This window comes from Lissotriton vulgaris, chromosome 1_1 (genome assembly GCF_964263255.1).
Source record: "Lissotriton vulgaris chromosome 1_1, aLisVul1.2, whole genome shotgun sequence".
NCBI classification, from domain to species: domain Eukaryota; kingdom Metazoa; phylum Chordata; class Amphibia; order Caudata; family Salamandridae; genus Lissotriton; species Lissotriton vulgaris.
This window is the reverse complement of record NC_141685.1, coordinates 607419354-607441110: the sequence shown is the minus strand read 5'-3', so window position 1 is coordinate 607441110 and position 21757 is coordinate 607419354. Positions and strand designations below refer to the sequence as shown.

The 21757-nt window shown below is 40.9% G+C and overlaps 1 protein-coding gene across 1 annotated transcript in view; it reads right to left on the bottom strand.

The window, feature by feature from the left end:
- The window catches only part of ST6GALNAC3 (ST6 N-acetylgalactosaminide alpha-2,6-sialyltransferase 3), a 1116254-nt gene that overhangs the window by 73893 nt on the left and 1020604 nt on the right, over nucleotides 1-21757 (bottom strand). The window lies entirely within an intron of this gene.

Genomic DNA, 21757 nt, shown 5'->3' with positions numbered 1-21757 from the left:
TCCTTTTGACTCTTGCTGAAGTTGGCAGAGATGTTGGCATGTATGATGTAACTATTTTACAATGGCGCCAGCAAGCTGCCAGCGCCGTTGTAAAATAGTTACAAAGTTAGCTTGCACAGGAAGCACTTAGATAAAATAAAGCAGCACCTGCTTTTATCTAGTGGTTCCTGTGCAAGCTAACTTTGTAACTATTTTAAAACGGTGCTGGCTGCTTGCTGGCGCCATTGTAAAATAGTTACATGAGTGGGGGTTCAACTTTTGAACCCGTTACGTCCGCGGATTTTTTTTTGCGGATTTTGCGGGAAATCCGCAAAATTCGCGGATTGCGGATTTCCCAAAAATCCGCAAAATCCACGGGCGTAACGGATTTCCCGCTCATGCCTACTAACCAGTACAAATGCCCTGGACACCTCTAAATTGAGTGTCTGTGTTTTTTGTGACACACTAAATGCTGAATAATTCTCTAATGAAAGCACTGATCTGAGTTTGTCTCTGTTTAGGCATGTCCTCTCCACCGAGTTCTTTGACGTTTGGGACTTGCAGTGCTGCTGTTGTAAAGACAAAAACAAAACTATAAGTGCCAAAATACAAACAAGAAAATGAGGACAGGATCGACATGTGAACATTACCACCCTGACATAATTTTGCTGGGTGGAAATAACCGCATGTGAAAAGGGATAATATACTACAAGCAATTGCGAGAAATTTGCAGCCTAGTGCTTCACTGTGACCACAGAACTCTGCAGTGGTTTATAATGGCCTTATAATGTTGAGTTTGGGTACATTAGTCCATCTATAATATAAGCTAAAAAGTATCGCTGCTGTACATCATAAGGATATTGAAAGTTATATAGGAGTTCCATAAAAGATATAGAGGAACGAGGCCGGAGACTGAGTTCCGATATATGATTATGGAACTCGGAGGTGACTTTCAATGTCATTACTATGTATGTCGGGGGTAACATTATCCAGTATAATACATGGTGACAGCATCACCTTTTCCAGAAACTGTTCAAACCTTGGTGCATAGCTAATTCATATGAAGGAGTGAACATGTGTGCAAACATGAAGTATAAAAATAAAACCTCTAGTGCAACATGAAATATATTAAAAACCTATTAGTTATTTGTTGCAAACATATCAAAAGAAGTCGGCTTTTATATATATATTTTTTAAAACTGCACAAGCTCAGAATGTTTCGAAACATGCAGAAAGATTGTAGCTTTTCTCTAACTATCTAATGAGCATGAAACATAATAAAAAGGTTCTCTTTGCATGTCAATGTAAGCTAAAAATTAGAGCAGAGGAAAGAAAAGCAACATAGATTTAAACAGATGCTTCACTTATGCTCCATGACCTCACCTGCCTTTCACCTCAGGTGCTAGCTCTGGTTGAAGGCATTGTTACATCAGAACTTGACTGTAAACACTCATGATGTTCGAGTTCTGGCGTATTTTCTTTATATCGGCACCTAGTTACGTCACAAGTCGCCTATTATAAAGAAATTAGATACTGGCATTCATACAGGGATTACAGAATCCCATGTATTATAGAGAGATATAAAAGATGTGTATATCGATGGTTTATGAGACCAATGAGTAAATATTTCATCAAAAGCGCAGCTACTTTTGGTATGGCACTCTTGAGTGGTACTGGGGGGTTGCATGGATTTGAGTAGCAACTAAAGTGACATGAATCATAAAGCAAATCTGTCATAAACAAAAGATTGAGAGTGGATCGGAAGCAAAATTTCTGTTGGTGGTGGTATTGGTCTTCCTAAAGTGAGTACGGGCCATATGTAGGTAATTTGTGTTTTGCGATTCTGAAATTGCGATTTTTTGGGAATCGCAATTAGAGAATCGCAAAACGAAATGTAGGTAGGGATAGCAAATTTTTGGGGGAATCCCAATTATTCCATATTTGCGAATCGCAAATTGAGATTCGCAAATAAGGAATACCTTCTCATTCATTCCTATGGGCTAGAATGCCCATAGGAATAAATGGGAAGATATTCTCAATTTGCAATTCTCAATTAGAGAATCGCAAATTGAGAATGCAATTTCACGTTTGTAAGGATGTCAATAGGACACCCATTTGCACCCCTGAAATGAACATGTGTGCTCATGTGGCCCACTTACATGCCCTGGATGGATCACGCAAATTTTGTGATTCCTTATTTTGCATGTGGGTTTTTGAGTGCTACATAGCACACTGCCCTAATTGCGATCGCAAATGCTGAAATTTGTGCGAGCGCAATTTGGCTTCCTACATATGGCCCTACGTCCATAAACAAGGATGCAGTTGACCTGGTAAGGATCAGGATTGTAACTCAAGCAAATGGATGATACTCAAGAAAAGACATCCTGTAAAAATACATTATGATAGTACTGACATGGATAGCATGGGTCAGGTGTGGTGCTTTGAATATGTTACGTAGTTTGCTGTGCATTGAGTAACAAAACCTGTGTTGCCCATTGCCTTGACGTAAGCCACCTTTACTATTCCATCTCATCTATTTATAACAAATAAGGTACAATCATTTAAAATAACACATTATGGTGATTTTCTTGTGAAGATCTGCAACACCTGCAATACCTATGATACCCTGGGAAGTTGTTTCTGTCGTCTCGCAGGCACTAGAGTCGAATTTGTGTCTCCTTTTTGCCATTCTTGTTCTAGTGAATTGGTAAGGATAAGTAAGATTATTGTATAAAATATTTAAAAAATCACATAAATAGGTGAGTTACAGTTTCCTATAAAATGGGCCTGGTGAGCTAATGTAAACTAAAAATTATTGTAGGTAGAAAATTCCATTTGCCATTTAAATGGTATTTTAAATGGATTCTTCTAAGAACTGAAGGCAAACGTCTAGGACATGATGGGTCTGTGCTGTGATCCGATCATTCAGAAACATGTCAGCTTTGCCTTGTAACATTATTCCTTTGCAAATCACGCATACACCAGGGAGCGAATGAGTTACAGGTGTAGGCTTAGTTGGGAACCTAAAATAGACATATTTTCAATGACCCTATGCATAATTTACAATTGGATATTTTATGGACGAAGGAGCTCCATTGCCAGATTTCGACCAATTATCCTTTTAAGTGGATATTTATTATTTTTTTTATACTGTATAGAGTCTTCTTTGTATGAATATTACACTCTTATATCTTAAAGTTTTTATGACTTTCCATTTTGGTTTCTGGAACACCCAACATACCTTGCTGAGCTGAGCCTTTTTTGTTCGACCACGCTACAACAACCAATTGGTCTGGTTTTTCTATAAGTCCTAGCAGATGCAGACAAGTGAATACTCAGGTTGTTCATGGCTCTGAAGTAAAAATGTTGTAGTAGTTGCTCAGTGGTTAATTCCGTGAACTTGGCCTATTCACTACAGTTGCTGGAATCTTCAGCTAAGTGAATGAAGTGATGCAGCCATGACTAATACCAGACAGACTAAGGGACAGCAAAGCCACTTGCTAGACTGGAATTTGGGACCCATGGAAGCAAGCACGTTCACGTATATCGTCTTGGTTCATACATAGGATGTCACTCTAACAACAGAACAAAAAGTTGATTACAGGATTTTATTCGTTTTTTTTTACATTTAACGCAAACACATGCTATTAGGCATGCAAACTTGTTATAGTTAAAAACCTCTGGCATCTGGGTGCTACAGAGTGAGCTTGGCTAGCAAACAATAGCTGTTCCGCTGGATAGTGAAATTGCAAAAAGATGTATATATATTTTGACAGGTGTCCATTATTTACAGCTGCACTGCTGCTGGGATATACAGCATATACCAAATGAATTTTCATATCAATGTGAGTAGGTGGATTGCCTTTCTCTAAACCCTAGCATCTCCTCTCCAAGTGATCTTCTTTCTCTATTTGCTTCCCATGATCATTGCAATAAAATGCGTGGTTAGTTTCTTCATGACAGTATAGTTCAATACTACAATAATGCATTTTTCACTATGCAATAATGTAGACAGATGTAATCAAGGATATATTTGGAAAGACATTGAAAGTGGCTGGGGGATTTACACACGGAGTGTCAAGAAAAAGAAACTTTAGGTGAGGTTCTGCTCTTCACAGAACATCAAGCTGTATGGTTTTGGATGGAGCAGCAAGGGGCAGTGGGAGAGGAGAGCACCCACAATGGCGAAAGCCAGCAGCTGTTTCAACAATGATGGTGCAAGAGAGCCTGGTGAACAATGACAGGCCAAGTAATGTAACCAATTGTCACTCAAATGCAACATTTGAGCTATTGCAGAGGTGGCAACTTTTCAATATCAGCCCTCGACAACAGAATCCGCTGGTGACCGTAAGTCATCTGAAACGTTACCCGGGATCCCACAAGCCGATGAAATCCTGCAGGTCCTGATGATCCTTCAAGAGAAGACTGGTCAGTTACGGCAGCTGCACTCCTGCCTGTGGTGAAGAACCCTCTGGTGGATCCTCTCTTTCTCTCAATAGTCAAGGTTCTACCTGAGTTATTGCAATACGGACAGGAGTGAGAGAAAAGTGCGCAAGAACATTATGACAATATAGTAATGGATGGAGGGAGCTGATGAACAGACAGACCCATACAATGCAGATGGTGTGAACATTTACAACGTGATTCTGATCTATGGATCCTTCCATTGTCCTTTGACAGCTGGGCCATAGCCCAAGCAGTACGATAGTGCAATGACTCGCATAGGTCTGACCTATCGAGTCCCAGGCTACCAGCCCCTTTGATGTATGGCTGGTCACCTCTGGTGACAATTACAGCAAATGCACCACAGTTAGCAGCTTATCTGAAGTGTTGATTAAATGGGCCGAAAAAGTAGGAGTTTCTGCCCTGGTACAGGGGGGAGAGGGATTACAACTAGAGCAGGGTTGGGCAAGTTAGGTTTGTCGATGGCAAAGAGAGGAGGAACCTCCTCTAGAACCAATGGGTTCTGATAGATCACACAGGATAGGGATGAACAAGCATTGGTTAATGTAGTCTTTTTGTAAATGAAGAGGCATATACCATTCCTAAAAGCAACATATGATAAAAAGGAAGGACACGTGGCAAGGCGTATAGTGGACACAGACTTCTCCTCCTTCGCCAGAGGTGCCATAATTTGGTTAAGCACAGGGGTCCCTTTTGAGATAGCTACATAAATTATTAACAAAGATGGTAGATACGTTATGATGGAGGGGAATCTGGATGGAAAGACAGTAATACTAGGAAGAGTCTTTGTTACCAATGTTCAGCAACATCAGTTCTTCTCATTTCTCTCATCCATCTTCGCTCACTGCAACTCTCCATGTTATTGGGAGGGATTCAACAGCGTTCTTGATAAGTGAATAGATGGATCAAACTTCCCACCCCATACACCAGTGCTCGCAATATCCAAAGCCATCAGAGACTGGATGGATCAATGGTCCCGGTGAGACATATGGAGATTCAGACATCCCTTTCTAAGGGAATACTCCTTTTATTCCTCAGTAAACAGTTGCCATAACAATTGATCATACAATATGCTCAGCTGGAAAAGTAGAAGAAATAAGCATGATCACATAATTAGGATGGCCATTATATGACGACAACCCACAAGTCATCAGAATCAACAGGGGGAGATAACTAGTGCCCAAGACAACAAGGCACCTTCAGAATACTACACTAAAAGACCTGACGCTCCATGCCTCACTGTATGAACTAACATCGTACTACTTTGAAGACAACAGCAAATCAACCTCCTTGCTGCTATGTGAACGATTAGCTTCGAAAGCAGTGGTAAGGGACCTCTGTATTCGCGCGGATATTCAGGAGAGATGATGAGATGTCACATTGCCTAGCAATAAGAAAACCTTAAGGCCAACATTAAAAGGCTGGAGGGTGATGACATAGCAGGTGAGCCTAGGAATTTTGCACTCATCGCAGCTTGAGAAACCTTTGCCATTCTGGTGGAAAGACAGAAGTGCGTTGACCATACAGCATGCATGGCTCACCAGCACACAGAAAGTATAGACCTGACAGTAGCAGCTTTCTGTTGACTAAGGGTCTCAACAATACGTATAAGAGGCAAACAATTGGGCCTTTTAATAGTCTTGCGCTAAAGTATATGGCAGGCAGGAGCAGGGCACAGAGGAGGAAATCTATGGGTTTCCAGCCTATATCCCACTCCCATGTATTGATGGGCAGGAAAGGATCATCCTCAAGCAACTTGAAGACCCGAAGACAGAACACCCTTAGTACAGGCTAATTATTATCCTCAATCAGTAGAATAACTATCGGAAGCATTTCTTTTAGAAGCTTTTTCCTTTAGAAACTGTGAACTGTTTTTTACTGCAGCGAACTCCCAACTTAAAATCAAAACCATTGCACTTTGTTACCCTATAACTGTGATCTGTTCCTATTTGCGGCGAACTCCCAATCTTTTTAAAATTAAAACCATTCCACGTTCACCTGATTACAGCATACAGCACTTACCTAATAGAAGTGGAACAGCACCTATGCGCCCTATGATCACCCCGGTCCACCACAGTCATTAGCGGGCTGTTTGTTGTGGAGGGAGATCCCGGAAAACAGTCCCTTCTTAGAGGTGACTCACTTCCTGGCAGAACCGCAATCTTGGATAGGTTAGCTGTCTAGTCTTTCCGTTACTAACCAATCCAGGCACTATAAGTGGAGGAAATGGCGCGAGCGCGCCAAAGGCAAGCCCGTCTGCACCCGTCCACTCCTCGACTGCCCTCAGTGCCAGAACTCCTGGCTCTGGAACCCTAGAATCCAACTACACCATCAGATATTCCTGTGAAGAACTATTGGCACTAAGACAATATAATACCTCTGACATAGTTAGATGGTCCCCTGAAAGTCTGTTATCTTTAAGTACTATAACACTCGTGCCCACAGACTTAACTCAGTCCCCCCCAATAAGCAAAATCAATATCCCCTGCTACTCCTAAATACTAGATCATGGGTGAAACATCAACTAGAATTCCATGACCTTGCTCAAACACTAAATATAGATGTAGCTTTCCTAACAGAGACGTGGGCAGATGATAGTGATGGAGCAAGGATTCGCACGAAAAAAACTGATGCCAATGGCTGGAATAAGTTTGATTGTGCTGATCATAATAATTTGCTGCACATGTCAACAATGCAGAAAGAAGTATACTGTGAATAAGAGAGGAGTGAAAAGGAATGTTGATGAACTGGAATTAGAAGAGTTGAGGAATCAAATTTACGAGAGAGCCAAGAATTCCCATCCTAATAAGGATGCAGTAAAAAGGCTCAATAACAAGTTTGTGGAGATTGAAATGAATGAGATCTGAAAGAAAAAGTTGACATCTGTTTCCATTAATAGTGATGATAGTAAATATCATCAAAGAGGGGATTGATGGAGCATAGATTCGCACGTTATGCGTCTTGCTTGGATTCAAACCCCTCGCCTAACTTTTAAAATAGTAACCAACTTGGTTTCGTGTATTAATATCGCACTTTCACATTACACGCGGGTGTACAGAGACGCTTGATTATGTGTTTTCTAATCCTAACAAAGCTTGCACACTGACTGGTTGCTGCTATGCGGGATTTCAGTCTGCGCATGCGTCGGTCATACCCATGTGATGTGACGCATTCGTAGTTCTGGAAGGATTTTTTCCGCACATGCCCATTATTGCAAAAATGGCCGTTTTGGTTTTAACATGCTCTCTGCTTGCTACCGCCGCTTTTGCTCAGCTGTCTATTTCTGCTTAACCTCTAACGCTGTAGATATTATAAAGTAAGGGGGTGCAGTGAAGCTAATCATGGTAAACAGTGTAATCATTTTTTTCTGTGTTTCTAATTTGTTTTCGCTTACTTTTCATGTACCGCGTATTGTGGGCCTGGGGAATGGGAGCCACTCAATCTTTGAAACCCATGTCACCCTAATCACGTGATGAGGGAGAAAAACGAATTGCGCAGGAGTGGAACTAAGCCAGCTGGCTTCTGAAGCTGAGATGCGCCTGGGAAAGTGACCCTTGCACCAGGAGAAGATTTCAGCTGTACCTGACGACAAGGTAATGTGTCAAGATCCGCGAGTGGTGCAGACAGGAACATACCTGGGTATAACAATCACCGCAGATCTGGGAAAGTTAGTAGAATTGAATATAGACCCTATTATAAGGAAGGTGGGTAAAGATCTAGATAGGCTTCATAAATCTACACCTTACAATAGTTGGTAGAGTAAATATTATTAAGATGTTAATTTTACCGAAATTCTTATATATTTTTAGGACAATTCCTTTATGGTTTGACAATCTTTGGTTTAAAAAGATCGAAGGAATGATCAATAGATTTATTTGGTCTAAAGGTAAAACTAGAAGAGCAGCAAGATATATGGCACTTCCAAGGGAGAGAGGAGGGTGGGCTTTACCGGATCTGAAACTTTACTATTGGGCGGCAGCCCTACAATATATGGCTGGATTGATAGGTGGAGCAGAAGTAGAGGGGGAGGATGCTTTAGGATCATTAGCAATATATGGTTTATTGATGGGGGAAGAGGTAAAGAATATATTTTTGAAACATTTTGACACAGCTTACTTTAAAAGGACATGATTTAAGACCATTTTGGGAGCCTATAACATCTGGAAAGCTTTTACTAAGAAATACGGTTTGGGGAAAATTAATAGATATACGAGAATAAAAAACAATTTAGCATTTCCTGAGGATATTTTTTCTGATTCAGTGTATATAGAATGGCACAGGAAGGGAATTACAAAAGTGGGGGATTTGATGGGTACGCAGGGGATGAAACAATTTGTAGAAATACAGGGGGAATATGATTTGGCAACAAGGCATTTTTTTAAGTACCTTCAAGTAAGAAGTTTTTTGGCGAATAAAAGGGGGGGCCCGAGTGGATTTGAGAACAATTCTATACTTGAGGTGGTACATAATGGAGCAAACTGTACTATTAAAAGGTTTTATGCAGAGTTAATTGAAACAAAACCAGATGACATGGTTAAGTGGGGGGAAAGTTGGTCGACTAAGTTGGAGACAGAATTGGAATGCTTCAATTTGTCATTAGAATTGGGACAAAATATTCTGTGTTCTGCGACACTACAGGCGCAGCATTATAAAACTATATATCGGCTGTACTATACTCCGGCAAAACTCGCACAATGGGGGGCGGTTCCTGGGATTAATTGTCCTAGATGCGGAAGTCTGCAGGCCGATATAATTCATATATTTGCAACATGTCCATGTTTATCAACAATATTGAATGAAATACAAAAATTTTTACAAAGAGCATTGAAAATAGCCGTCAACTTAACTCCTACGATTGTGGTATTGGGAGTGAACTCAGGCAACACCCAGGGAGAGGGTTGTTATTTTATTTTTGTTGCAATGGCTGTGTTTAGATTATGTATTGCCTCAGCATGGCTTGATCAGTCACCACCAGTATTTCAACAATGGTTAGCCAGGATCTTAAACATTTATAGTTTGGAAAAAGCAATATATTCTAGAAAAGGGAAAAAGGGGAGGAAACTATGGTTGAAAATATGGGAGCCAATAATAAACTGGAAGGAAGAAATATAATGTATATAATGTATAGGTTTGTAATGTTCATTGTGTTAGGAGGGAGGGCTCATAAGTGTTCAGTAAGAAACAATGTGTTGTATGGTTTTTCTCTTTTTTCCTCAATCCTATTAATTACCATTTCTTTTGTGGTTTTTATTATTCTCTCCATATAGATGTGTTTGGTTAATTGTCAAATATAGTTAAAAAATCCTATATATGATGTATATGTTCCTCTGTGTGTAATGCAGCAGTAGTTTTTCTTGGTTTGGAAAATATGATTGAATGTATATAGTAATATGTTCCTCACCCCCGGTGTAGGAGGGGGGTTAAATAATGTGTAAAAAAACTGTCAATAAAAAGAATAAAAAAAAAAAAAATTCCCATCCTACTAAGGATGCAGAAAAAAGGCTCAATAACAAGTTCGTGGAGATTGAAATGAATGAGATCTGAAAGAAAAAGTTGGCATCTGTTTCCATTAATGGTGATGATAGTAAATATCATCAAAGAGGGAATTGATGGAGCATAGATTCGCATGTTATGTGACTTGCTTGGATTCAAACCCCTCGCCTAACTTTTGAAATAGTAACCAACTTGATTTTGTGTATTAATATCTCACTTTCACATTACACGCGGGTGTCCCAGAGACGCTTGCTTATGTGTTTTCTAATCCTAACAAAGCTTGCACACTGACTGGTTGCTGCTATGTGGGATTTCAGTCTGTGCATGCGTCGGTCATACCCATGTGATGTGACGCATTCGTAGTTCTGGAGGGATTTTTTCGCACATGCGCATTATTGCAAAAATGGCCGTTTTGGTTTTAACATGCTCTCTGCTTGCTACCGACGCTTTTGCTCAGCTGTCTATTTCTGCTTAACCTCTAACGCTGTAGATATTGTAAAGTAAGGGGGTGCAGGGAAGCTAATCATGGTATACAGTGTAATCATTTTTTTCTGTGTTTCTAATTTGTTTTCGCTTACTTTTGATGTACCGCGTATTGTGGGCCTGGGGAATGGGAGCCACTCCATCTTTGAAACCCATGTCACCCTAATCACGTGATGAGGGAGAAAACCGAATTGCGCAGGAGTGGAACTAAGCCAGCTGGCTTCGGAAGCTGAGATGCGCCTGGGAAAGTGACCCTTGCACCAGGAGAAGATTTCAGCTGTACCTGACGACAAGGTAATGTGTCAAGATCCGCGAGTGGTGCAGACAGGAACATACCTGGGTATAACAATCACCGCAGATCTGGGAAAGTTAGTAGAATTGAATATAGACCCTATTATAAGGAAGGTGGGTTAAGATCTAGATAGGCTTCATAATCTACACCTTACAATAGTTGGTAGAGTAAATATTATTAAGATGTTAATTTTACCGAAATTCTTATATATTTTTAGGACAATTCCTTTATGGTTTGACAATCTTTGGTTTAAAAAGATCGAAGGAATGATCAATAGATTTATTTGGTCTAAAGGTAAAACTAGAAGAGCAGCAAGATATATGGCACTTCCAAGGGAGAGAGGAGGGTGGGCTTTACCGGATCTGAAACTTTACTATTGGGCGGCAGCCCTACAATATATGGCTGGATTGATAGGTGGAGCAGAAGTAGAGGGGGAGGATGCTTTAGGATCATTAGCAATATATGGTTTATTGATGGGGGAAGAGGTAAAGAATATATTTTTGAAACATTTTGACACAGCTTACTTTAAAAGGACACGATTTAAGATCATTTTGGGAGCCAATAACATCTGGAAAGCTTTTACTAAGAAATATGGTTTGGGGAAAATTAATAGATATACGAGAATAAAAAACAATTTAGCATTTCCTGAGGATATTTTTCTGATTCAGTGTATATAGAATGGCACAGGAAGGGAATTACAAAAGTGGGGGATTTGATGGGTACGCAGGGGATGAAACAATTTGTAGAAATACAGGGGGAATATGATTTGGCAACAAGGCATTTTTTTAAGTACCTTCAAGTAAGAAGTTTTTTGGCGAATAAAAGGGGGGGCCCGAGTGGATTTGAGAACAATTCTATACTTGAGGTGGTACATAATGGAGCAAACTGTACTATTAAAAGGTTTTATGCAGAATTAATTGAAACAAAACCAGATGACATGGTTAAGTGGGGGGAAAGTTGGTCGACTAAGTTGGAGACAGAATTGGAATGCTTCAATTTGTCAGTAGAATTGGGACAAAATATTCTGTGTTCTGCAACACTACAGGCGCAGCATTATAAAACTATATATCGGCTGTACCATACTCTGGCAAAACTCGCACAATGGGGGGCGGTTACGGGGATTAATTGTCCTAGATGCGGAAGTCTGCAGGCCGATATAATTCATATATTTGCAACATGTCCATGTTTATCAACAATATTGAATGAAATACAATTTTTTTTACAAAGAGCATTGAAAATAGCCGTCAACTTAACTCCTACGATTGTGGTATTGGGAGTGAACTCCGGCAACACCCAGGGAGAGGGTTGTTATTTTATTTTTGTTGCAATGGCTTTGTTTAGATTATGTATTGCCTCAGCATGGCTTGATCAGTCACCACCAGTATTTCAACAATGGTTAGCCAGGATCTTAAACATTTATAGTTTGGAAAAAGCAATATATTCTAGAAAAGGGAAAAAGGGGAGGAAACTAGGGTTGAAAATATGGGAGCCGATAATAAACTGGAAGGAAGAAATATAATGTATATAATGTATAGGTTTGTAATGTTCATTGTGTTAGGAGGGAGGGCTCATAAGTGTTCAGTAAGAAACAATGTGTTGTATGGTTTTTCTCTTTTTTCCTCAATCCTATTAATTACCATTTCTTTTGTGGTTTTTATTATTCTCTCCATATAGATGTGTTTGGTTAATTGTCAAATATAGTTAAAAAATCCTATATATGATGTATATGTTCCTCTGTGTGTAATGCAGCAGTAGTTTTTCTTGGTTTGGAAAATATGATTGAATGTATATAGTAATATGTTCCTCACCCCCGGTGTAGGGGGGTAAAATAATGTGTAAAAAAACTGTCAATAAAAAGAATTAAAAAAAAAAAATTCCCATCCTACTAAGGGTGCAGAAAAAAGGCTCAATAACAAGTTCGTGGAGATTGAAATGAATGAGATCTGAAAGAAAAAGTTGGCATCTGTTTCCATTAATGCTGATGATAGTAAATATCATCAAAGAGGGAATTGATGGAGCATAGATTCGCATGTTATGTGACTTGCTTGGATTCAAACCCCTCGCCTAACTTTTGAAATAGTAACCAACTTGATTTTGTGTATTAATATCGCACTTTCACATTACACGCGGGTGTCCCAGAGACGCTTGCTTATGTGTTTTCTAATCCTAACAAAGCTTGCACACTGACTGGTTGCTGCTATGCGGGATTTCAGTCTGCGCATGCGTCGGTCATACCCATGTGATGTGACGCATTCGTAGTTCTGGAGGGATTTTTTCGCACATGCCCATTATTACAAAAATGGCCGTTTTGGTTTTAACATGCTCTCTGCTTGCTACTGCCGCTTTTGCTCAGCTGTCTATTTCTGCTTAACCTCTAACGCTGTAGATATTATAAAGTAAGGGGGTGCAGTGAAGCTAATCATGGTATACAGTGTAATCATTTTTTTCTGTGTTTCTAATTTGTTTTCGCTTACTTTTCATGTACCGCGTATTGTGGGCCTGGGGAATGGGAGCCACTCCATCTTTGAAACCCATGTCACCCTAATCACGTGATGAGGGAGAAAAACGAATTGCGCAGGAGTGGAACTAAGCCAGCTGGCTTCTGAAGCTGAGATGCGCCTGGGAAAGTGACCCTAGCACCAGGAGAAGATTTCAGCTGTACCTGAAACTGAAACAATGTTTATATTTTATGTGTGTCCTATTGTACTATACCTTCCAAATGCCATGGGAACTGGAATGTAGGGGGTGGGTTCGAAATATTACATATTAATTATGAGAACACAGAATTCTAGGTGGTGGCAATGACCTAACCACCTCTCCTGTCCAATCCAAAGGCGGGGGTCCTGTCATTTGCAACATTTGTAGGTGGCCCACTGACCCAAAAACAGTATAACGAGCCTAGTTTTAGATAGAGAAATTGTCCAACTTGTCCGAGTAGCTGACCGGTCACCGACCCTACGAACTCTATAGGTGATTGATACAGAGAGCTGCGGAGCACTCTGTCTGTAAATTTCCACAAACTCCAAGGGGTGGAATAGTCTTAAGTGCTGGCGAAGCATTTGCTGGGAGATTTCGAAAAACCCAATTGGGGTTATTGGCAGATTCCGTGCAGAGATGGAGTAGCGCAGGCGTTGCATCCAAAGCTGCAGGTGTTGGTCGTACCCTTTGATGAGCCCAGTCTAGATCCAAATCCTGAAGGGTATCCTGAGCTGTACCTGATCACCTACTGGCATCCTAAGTCCTTGAGGGTCCTTGTCCTTGCCTTTTTTCCCAACTGACAGTTTTCCTAACTGGCAAGGGGTTAGTCCTCATTCCCGTCCTAGGTAAATATACATCTGTGGGTGTCCGTCTATCTTTACTCTTTTTCCTTTTTCTCTTTTAAATAAAGCATCATTGCCTATGTTATTTCTCCCTGTCTTTTACCAAAAAAAAGATTTTACATGCAAACTGTATTATTAGTTATGTTCCATTTTTCCCCTTACCTATAGGATATTATTGAACTGTTTACTTATTCAGGTGGTTTATTCTTACCCTCTTTTAGAAATCTATGCTTTAATTAGTAGATAGAACAAGGTCTGAATCATTGATGAACTCTACAAAATAGTACGTTCTTGCCACTTTTACCTGCCTTAGTATAAGCCTGTAAACTGAATAGTATGTTCCCTGTTACCCTTTTCCTTTAGTTTTCTGACATTCAATGGTGCTCACTCTCATTCATAGTTACATTATAGTTCTGATTCTAGTTATTGATATTCTAATCTGTATAAATTGTATCCTCATGGCATTTGGAATATAACTTTTCCACTATATAAAGTCTTGAAATCCCTTCAGGTGTCTGTGGTTATTGCAATAGTATAAATCGTTATTCGAATGTACAAGGTATTTTGGTCGGTCTTATCTCCTACCCCTGCTAGCTCCCGATTCATCAGGAACTTAGGTACCTGCGACAAGGATTAGTAAGTCAGGTACATTGGAATCAATAGTAAGAAAACACATGAATTACTGATGGTGATGTGTAAGCTCGCCCGATTCACAAGTGTATAGTGATAAACACGTTATGGGCCCAAGTGCGTACAATTTGGTGAAATAAAAGAGTCGGGCGACCTGCGCGCTCTATCAATAGCTCTAGCCACAAAATAGTTGCAGCTACACCTCCTGGCCACGCAATATTTCGATCAGACAGACAATTTAAAAGGGGTGGGGGTCTGGCGATCAGATATAAGACCAGATTTGAACCGCTACTTACAGTAGACTTTGAAGCTATGACCTTCTCTATCAAACCACCAGACTCACTCGCCCTCAAAGGAATTCTAGTGTATCCCCCTCCTGGAGATAGCAATAGCTTCATAGATAAAATCTGCTCCGTAATGGAAGCTCTAATCACCAATGAGAACTTTATGGTGCTGGGAGATTTTGACTTCCACTTGGAAAACACAGAAGACCCTAACTCACTAAAACGTATTGACCTAATGGATTCATTTGGATAGACTTTAGTCAGCAAAGGTCCGACACACAAAGCCGGCCATATGCTGGATGGCATGTTCTCCGACTGGGAGACTCTTGTGATATCTCCATCCCTCCCATTAACCTGGTCAGATTACTGGGTGGTCAACTGGTCTATGTTGGCTACAACATCAGCACCACACAGACCAACTATACAACACACCACCAGTAGAGCCTGGCATAAAATCCAGCCAGATGTATTTGCTGAGGCGATTGCTGCTACCCCTTGCCAATTGGAGCCGGACAAAAATCACAACATTGAAATTCTCTCTCGCTGGCCCAATACTGCATTGGACAAAATAACCCCCATCTCTAGTATAATAATAAAAAGGAAACTGTCCCAACCCTGGTACAACGAGAACCTGAGACTATCTAGACAGGAATGTCGTAGACAGGAACAAAGATGGAGAAGAAACTATATGGCAGAGGAGGAAATCGCATATATAGTTACACTTGCAAAACATAAAAAAGACATCATAAAAGCCAAATCAGATTACTTCACTGAACACATAACGAATGCTTGTGATACCAATAAAACCCTATTTTCGATTACCAACAAGGTGGTCAAATCTAATAAGGTCAGCCATACGGAATCAAACCAGGACTTCTGCGACCTACTAGCGAACTCCTTTCAAAAGAAGGTGATTAACATCTATGGTAAATTTGCAAGCATTAACATCCAGAGCAAGCATACACCCAACCTTACAAAAGATACACTAGCCTTCTCGAATTTAGGAACCCTTCCAACGACCAACTAAAGACCTCATTTTATCAATTAAGTCTGGCTGCCCATACGACCCATGCCCGCCCAACATAATGCACTTGATACCCTCATAACTGGCAGTATATCTGGGCTCTATCATCAACACAGTATTCGTCAGCGGAATTTCTCCCGCTCAATGGAAATGCACCTCTATTCCCTCTCCTAAAAAAAGACAAGCTTGATAGCTCAGAACCTGCCAATTACCACCCTTTCTATGAGTATCAAATCCTAGGCAATCAACACAGCAGTAAATGGAACAAGTATGCAGGGCAAACCACTGAGCTCACACACTAATATAAAATCGATATCTTTTTAATGAGACAGTGTAATAAAAAATCTTTTAAAGATCATACATCAAATTAAAACACAATACATACAAAATTAAATACACAAATAAAAAACAACTATTGCTCTTAATAAAGAACAGTAAAAGAAATCACATTTTAAAAAAACAATATTGTGACAAAAAGGGGCATCATTTTGTAAGTATTGTGTTTTAATTTGATGTATGATCTTTAAAAGATTTTTTTATTACACAGTCTCATTAAAAAGATATCGATTTTATATTAGTGTGTGACCTCAGTGGTTTGCCCTGCATACTTGTTCCATTTACTGCTGTGTTGATTGCCTAGGATTTGATACTCATAAATTGTTTTTCCCTGTGCTAGGAATTTTTATATTTTCCATCCAGGGGGTCCTTGTTTTTTCACATATAATTACCGCCCTTTCGCAAGGCTCCCTCCCGCCGCCAAATGCACTGAAAAATCAATGAACAAACAAATTACTGAACATATTGAATCTAATTCACTACTAGATGAAACACAACATGACTTCAAGAAGCTTCATAGCACTGAATCTGCCCTGATCACAGCCACAAAAGATATCCCTGTAATCCTACACGTAGGAGGAACAGCAGCGCTGGTGCCGCTTGACCTCTCGGTGGCCTTTGATACGGTCAGCCAAGAGATCTTAGCTGACCGTCTGCAGGAAGCAGGAATAAAAGTAAAGCATTTGAACTCGTAAAATCATTTTTAACCAATCGGCAGCTAAATGTAGCAATGGGGTCAGCACCCTCCAAACAGGTTTCCCTACCATGAGGAGTCCCTCAAGGCTCCGGCCTGAGCCCCACACTTTTTAATCTATATGTAGTGCCGTTAGCCTCGATAATAAAAGAAGCAGGATTCCCCCTAGCTTCCTACACTGATGACACACAGATTGTAGTATCATTAACTAATGGAGAAAAGTACCCGGGTGAGGCCTTTAAGACCTGTATGAAGAATGTGAGTGACTGGATGGATGGCTACTGTCTGAAGTGGAATGCATCTAAGATGGAAGTTATCATTTCTGGTTACAAACCCTCCCTCTGGACGCCTGACTGGTGGCCACCAGCACTTGATGCGCTGCCCACACCCTCCACTAAAACTAAGGATCTGGGCATCATCATTGATAAAGAACTCAAATTCAAGGACCAAGTCAGCAAATTCACATCCATTTCCTTTTGTGCAATAAGATTAATCAACAACATTAAGAAATAGATACCAAGGGAACTTTTGAAAACAGTGACTCTGGCTCTGGTCCTTTCCCGCTTAGATTACTGCAACAGTCTCTATTGCACCATTAACTCAGGGCTGAATAATAGGCTTCAGATAGTACAAAACGCAGCTGCACGTCTCATCCTAAAAATCCCCAAAAATGTATCAGTGAGAGAAGCCATAAAAAAATTACACTGGCTTCCAGTCAGGCAGAGATGCAAGTTTAAAGTCCTATTCCTGGCTTTTAAATCACTACACGACCAAGGACCGACACAATTAAGGAACAAACTAAAGTGGTATGCTCCTAACAGAACCTTACGGTCAGGAATGGACAGGAACATGGCAACTATCCCCTTCAAGAGGGCCACCTGGGGAGGCAGAAGCCTTTTCAGATCAGCAGCAATGCTATGGAATACATTACCCATTACCCTAAAAACAGCACCCTCCTTAATGAGTTTCAGGAAAGTTCTGAAAACATGGCTTTTCACACAGACCACCTGAAGGAATTAATTTAGATTGCCGCCTGCACTAATGTCCCTTCTGTCCTCAGCTTGTTCATAGCGTCAAGATGCCTTCAGGCATTAGCTGCACTTTATAAATCTAATTTCAATTCAATTCAATTCAATTCATATTGGAAGAATCCAGGGGTGCCCTAACAGGTATGGCCCATGGCAAAGTATCTGGCACTGGTGTCCTTCACCTCCAATGTTATGCTAACTTCATGTATCAGCTGGTACTCAAGCTGACTATACCCTACAACGAGGAATTTGAGGTAAGGAGGTTGTCCCCAAGGGCAAGTGTGGCACTAGCAATTTCACTTCCTAAACCCTGGAAAACTCTCAGAAGATTACAGTGTACCATCTCCCCTCTATTTTGAATGTAGATTATAAATGATTAGGCAAAGGCTACTGCAATACATGCCATGTGTTGCTTATGGAAAACATACAAAAAAGGTTTTATACTTGGGTGCAGTATGTCACAAAATATCTGTAGGTCATTCAAAATTATGGAGAGCATCCACAATGAATGGCCCTGAGCAGTAATAGTAACAGTTGATATAGAGAAGCTAATTGGCTCGTTGAAATGGCAGTATCTGCTCATGGTCTTTGCAACAATTGGGCTAGGACATGATTTTAGCACATATTGGCAATACTCTGCACTCTGCCAGTAGCCAGAAAGTGTATAGGTGAGATGGAATCACCACACTACGTTATCAGATATGGAACATGGCAGGGCAGCCCCCCACCCCTCTTCGCACTGGTGATAAAGTGCTTAGCTGCACTGTTCTGGGTAAATGATTAGGGTTAGAGGATCCCAGATTGAGACTCACACAAAATTGTCCTCCTCTACACAGATGACTTCCTGTGATATATCCAGAATATAGGAGCCAATTTCTGACCCATCAAGAATTGGACTAAAGTTTTGGTAAGTCATTGTATGGTACACAGTAACATTAATGAACGCTATACCCCCTAGGTTGCTACATAACTGACACTGCCTGGTCATAGGATATCTATCACTTACATCTCTATCATTGACTGAGACCCAGGCGGACCAACTGGTCTAATTGATGGTCTTTACCATTGTCGAACGTTTACTACCATCCACCGTGACATCACTGCACATTAATCCAGGTTGTTGAAAGACTTTTAGTCACAAGAAATGATGTATTAGCTTTACACCCATGCCGCATCCTATCAATACAACTCTTGTATCGCAGACCATCGGGATTAGGTTGAATCCTGACTCACCTAACATGGCGTCGGTCTTTTGCCAACTGTTCCCATGCCCAGAGGTGGCGCACAAGATCGTCTCAGATGTCTACTGACGCACACCGGTTTCAGCGCGCCAGATCGGGCTCCGTATGTACAGAACTCCGGTCCAGATACCCCCAACTCTCGACTTGGTGGAGGACGGGGTAGGTGCCGGCCATCTAAGAAACTGCTGAACTGTAAGTACAATTATTAGAATTGACTGCTCGACTATACACTAGCCTGGGATGATGCGCTCTCTTCCATAAAGGAAGAACGAAAAGTGTGATAACCTTTAACCTTTAACATTATTTTAACTTCTTTGTTTTTATCATTCCTTTCAATATACTACTCTTGTAGGACGCAATAATTTAGCCCTCCACCATTGACTCGAGGGAGCAAGTAATTTGCCCACAGTGGGTGAGTGTTACAAGCAAGATATTGACCCTGGGGGTTCACACTCACTGCCGGCATCATTATTGTTGGTTCTATTCCACGTTTGCCCCTGTGCTGCACTAGTCACTTAACAACAAGTCACTAGCATGTTTCTTGCACATCACCACGGAGTTAAGAGGAGGCTACCACGAGATATAAGAGTTGTCAATGCCATTCTATTGAATTAATATATCACATTTCTGTTTTCTTTTTCTCAGTTGGTCTAAAAAAATTAAGGTACCTCACTGTTAGGTTAAAAAAAATTGAGTTGGGTCAACAATGTGATGCTATCAGTGATCTAACCAAAGTGTAAATAGAACATTCTTTATTGGTCCTGAAGAATTGCCACATGATTATTCAGACACAACAGGCAAGAAACATGTCGACCTCATAGCCACTATTGGAAATTATTCCTGAAGTGGCTTTCACAATGTAGTTTTAACAAGGACCAGTGATTCATCTGATTAAAACTGTTACTCTAGAGTATCACTGGCCACCATTTATATTATTATCCACCCCCACACCTAAACTGCACATCTGCACTCACACATTCACACCTCTAGACCCCTTACACACACCGCACCATACGGCTTGGGACAAAAGATCTCCGATAAAGAACGCCTCATAAGGTGAACATCAGGCATTGCAGCACCAGCCTGATGAGGAGCATGCCCTATGATGAAGCATGACACCCAACCTGTGTGTGTGAGGGTCCCACTTCCCAAATTGAGAGACTCCCTGTCTCCAACATAGGATTAGGGCACTACCTTCCAAGCCTTCTCATTATATTAAATTATCTTTCCAGGAACTGCATACTCCATTTAATACTAAAGTCATCTGGGTTGAAATGCAACTGGAGAAAGCAAAACTGGTCCCTGAGGACAGGCAGGAGATTGTAAAGTATAAGAGGAAAATCCATATAGTGGGAGAATACCACCTTTAAACGACTAAGAGTACAGCTATTTCACAATGAAGCCAATCTCTTGGAAGGTAATGTGGGATAAGCCATTAGGTCCGTGGGGTGCCTGGTGGCCTTCTGGAGGACTCTGCCACTAAAAGTTGCAGTAGGGATAGCCCTAGCCAAAATAATTCCCAGACAATATTTATGAGACCATGATAGCCTCCTGTTGGACTTCATATGGCATGAGGAGAGGAGCAGGATTGCACTGGGGACACACAGACACTAGAGACAACAGCATCCTGTACTACAGCGTGTTTCAACCCCAGTGAATTGTGCTCAGCTGAGTGATTGAATGGTGGGTCCAAGTTCCTGGAGCACCTAGTGCCCCCTTCCAAACTGTGCAATCACACACTGTACCTTGATGGGTGGATCACTATTGCCACTGGCAATCACTAAAATGCCCCCGGGACTCTGTGCCATATGCGCTCAACAAATGTTGACTAAAGTATATGCCATCCTTGGATTTTTCAGCTGGAATGAAGTAGATAAATGGGCTTATGCCAAACTAAAGTAGTATATTTCTTTGCAAATGGGGTGCTTATGCCATTTGATGAGCTAGCGGATGCCTTGGGGCTTCCCCAGGGCAGTTCAAACACTAAATATCCATAGTAATAGAACTGCAGAAGTTATGGGGCAAAACAGTGTTACAGACACAGGCCGGCAGATCCAAGTCCAACTGCAAGCACTGTACCTCATATGCAGTGGAAGGAGACTTACTACCTGGATATATACAGTAATAGTAGGCTTGGCAGGATCCCCCCTGAACAAATCGAAACACAAATGGGAAAATGACATTAGTAGATCTTTCCAAGACAATGGTTGAGATAGGATATTACAATTCCCCCGAAATTCCCACGAAATGACCGACAGCAGCATATTCAACTAAATCAGTTGCATGGGGCCTATATGATCCCACACACAATGAGCCAGGAATATTCAAATGAAGTTGCACGCTGCCTTTGCTGTGATGCAGTTGATGCAGGTTTCCTGTACATGTTATGGAACTACCAAGTCATAGAGCAGTGCTGGCCGGAAGTGGGAACACATATTGAGAACCCGACTGGCAGGCGGTGTTACACAACCATAGAGACGCACACGCCC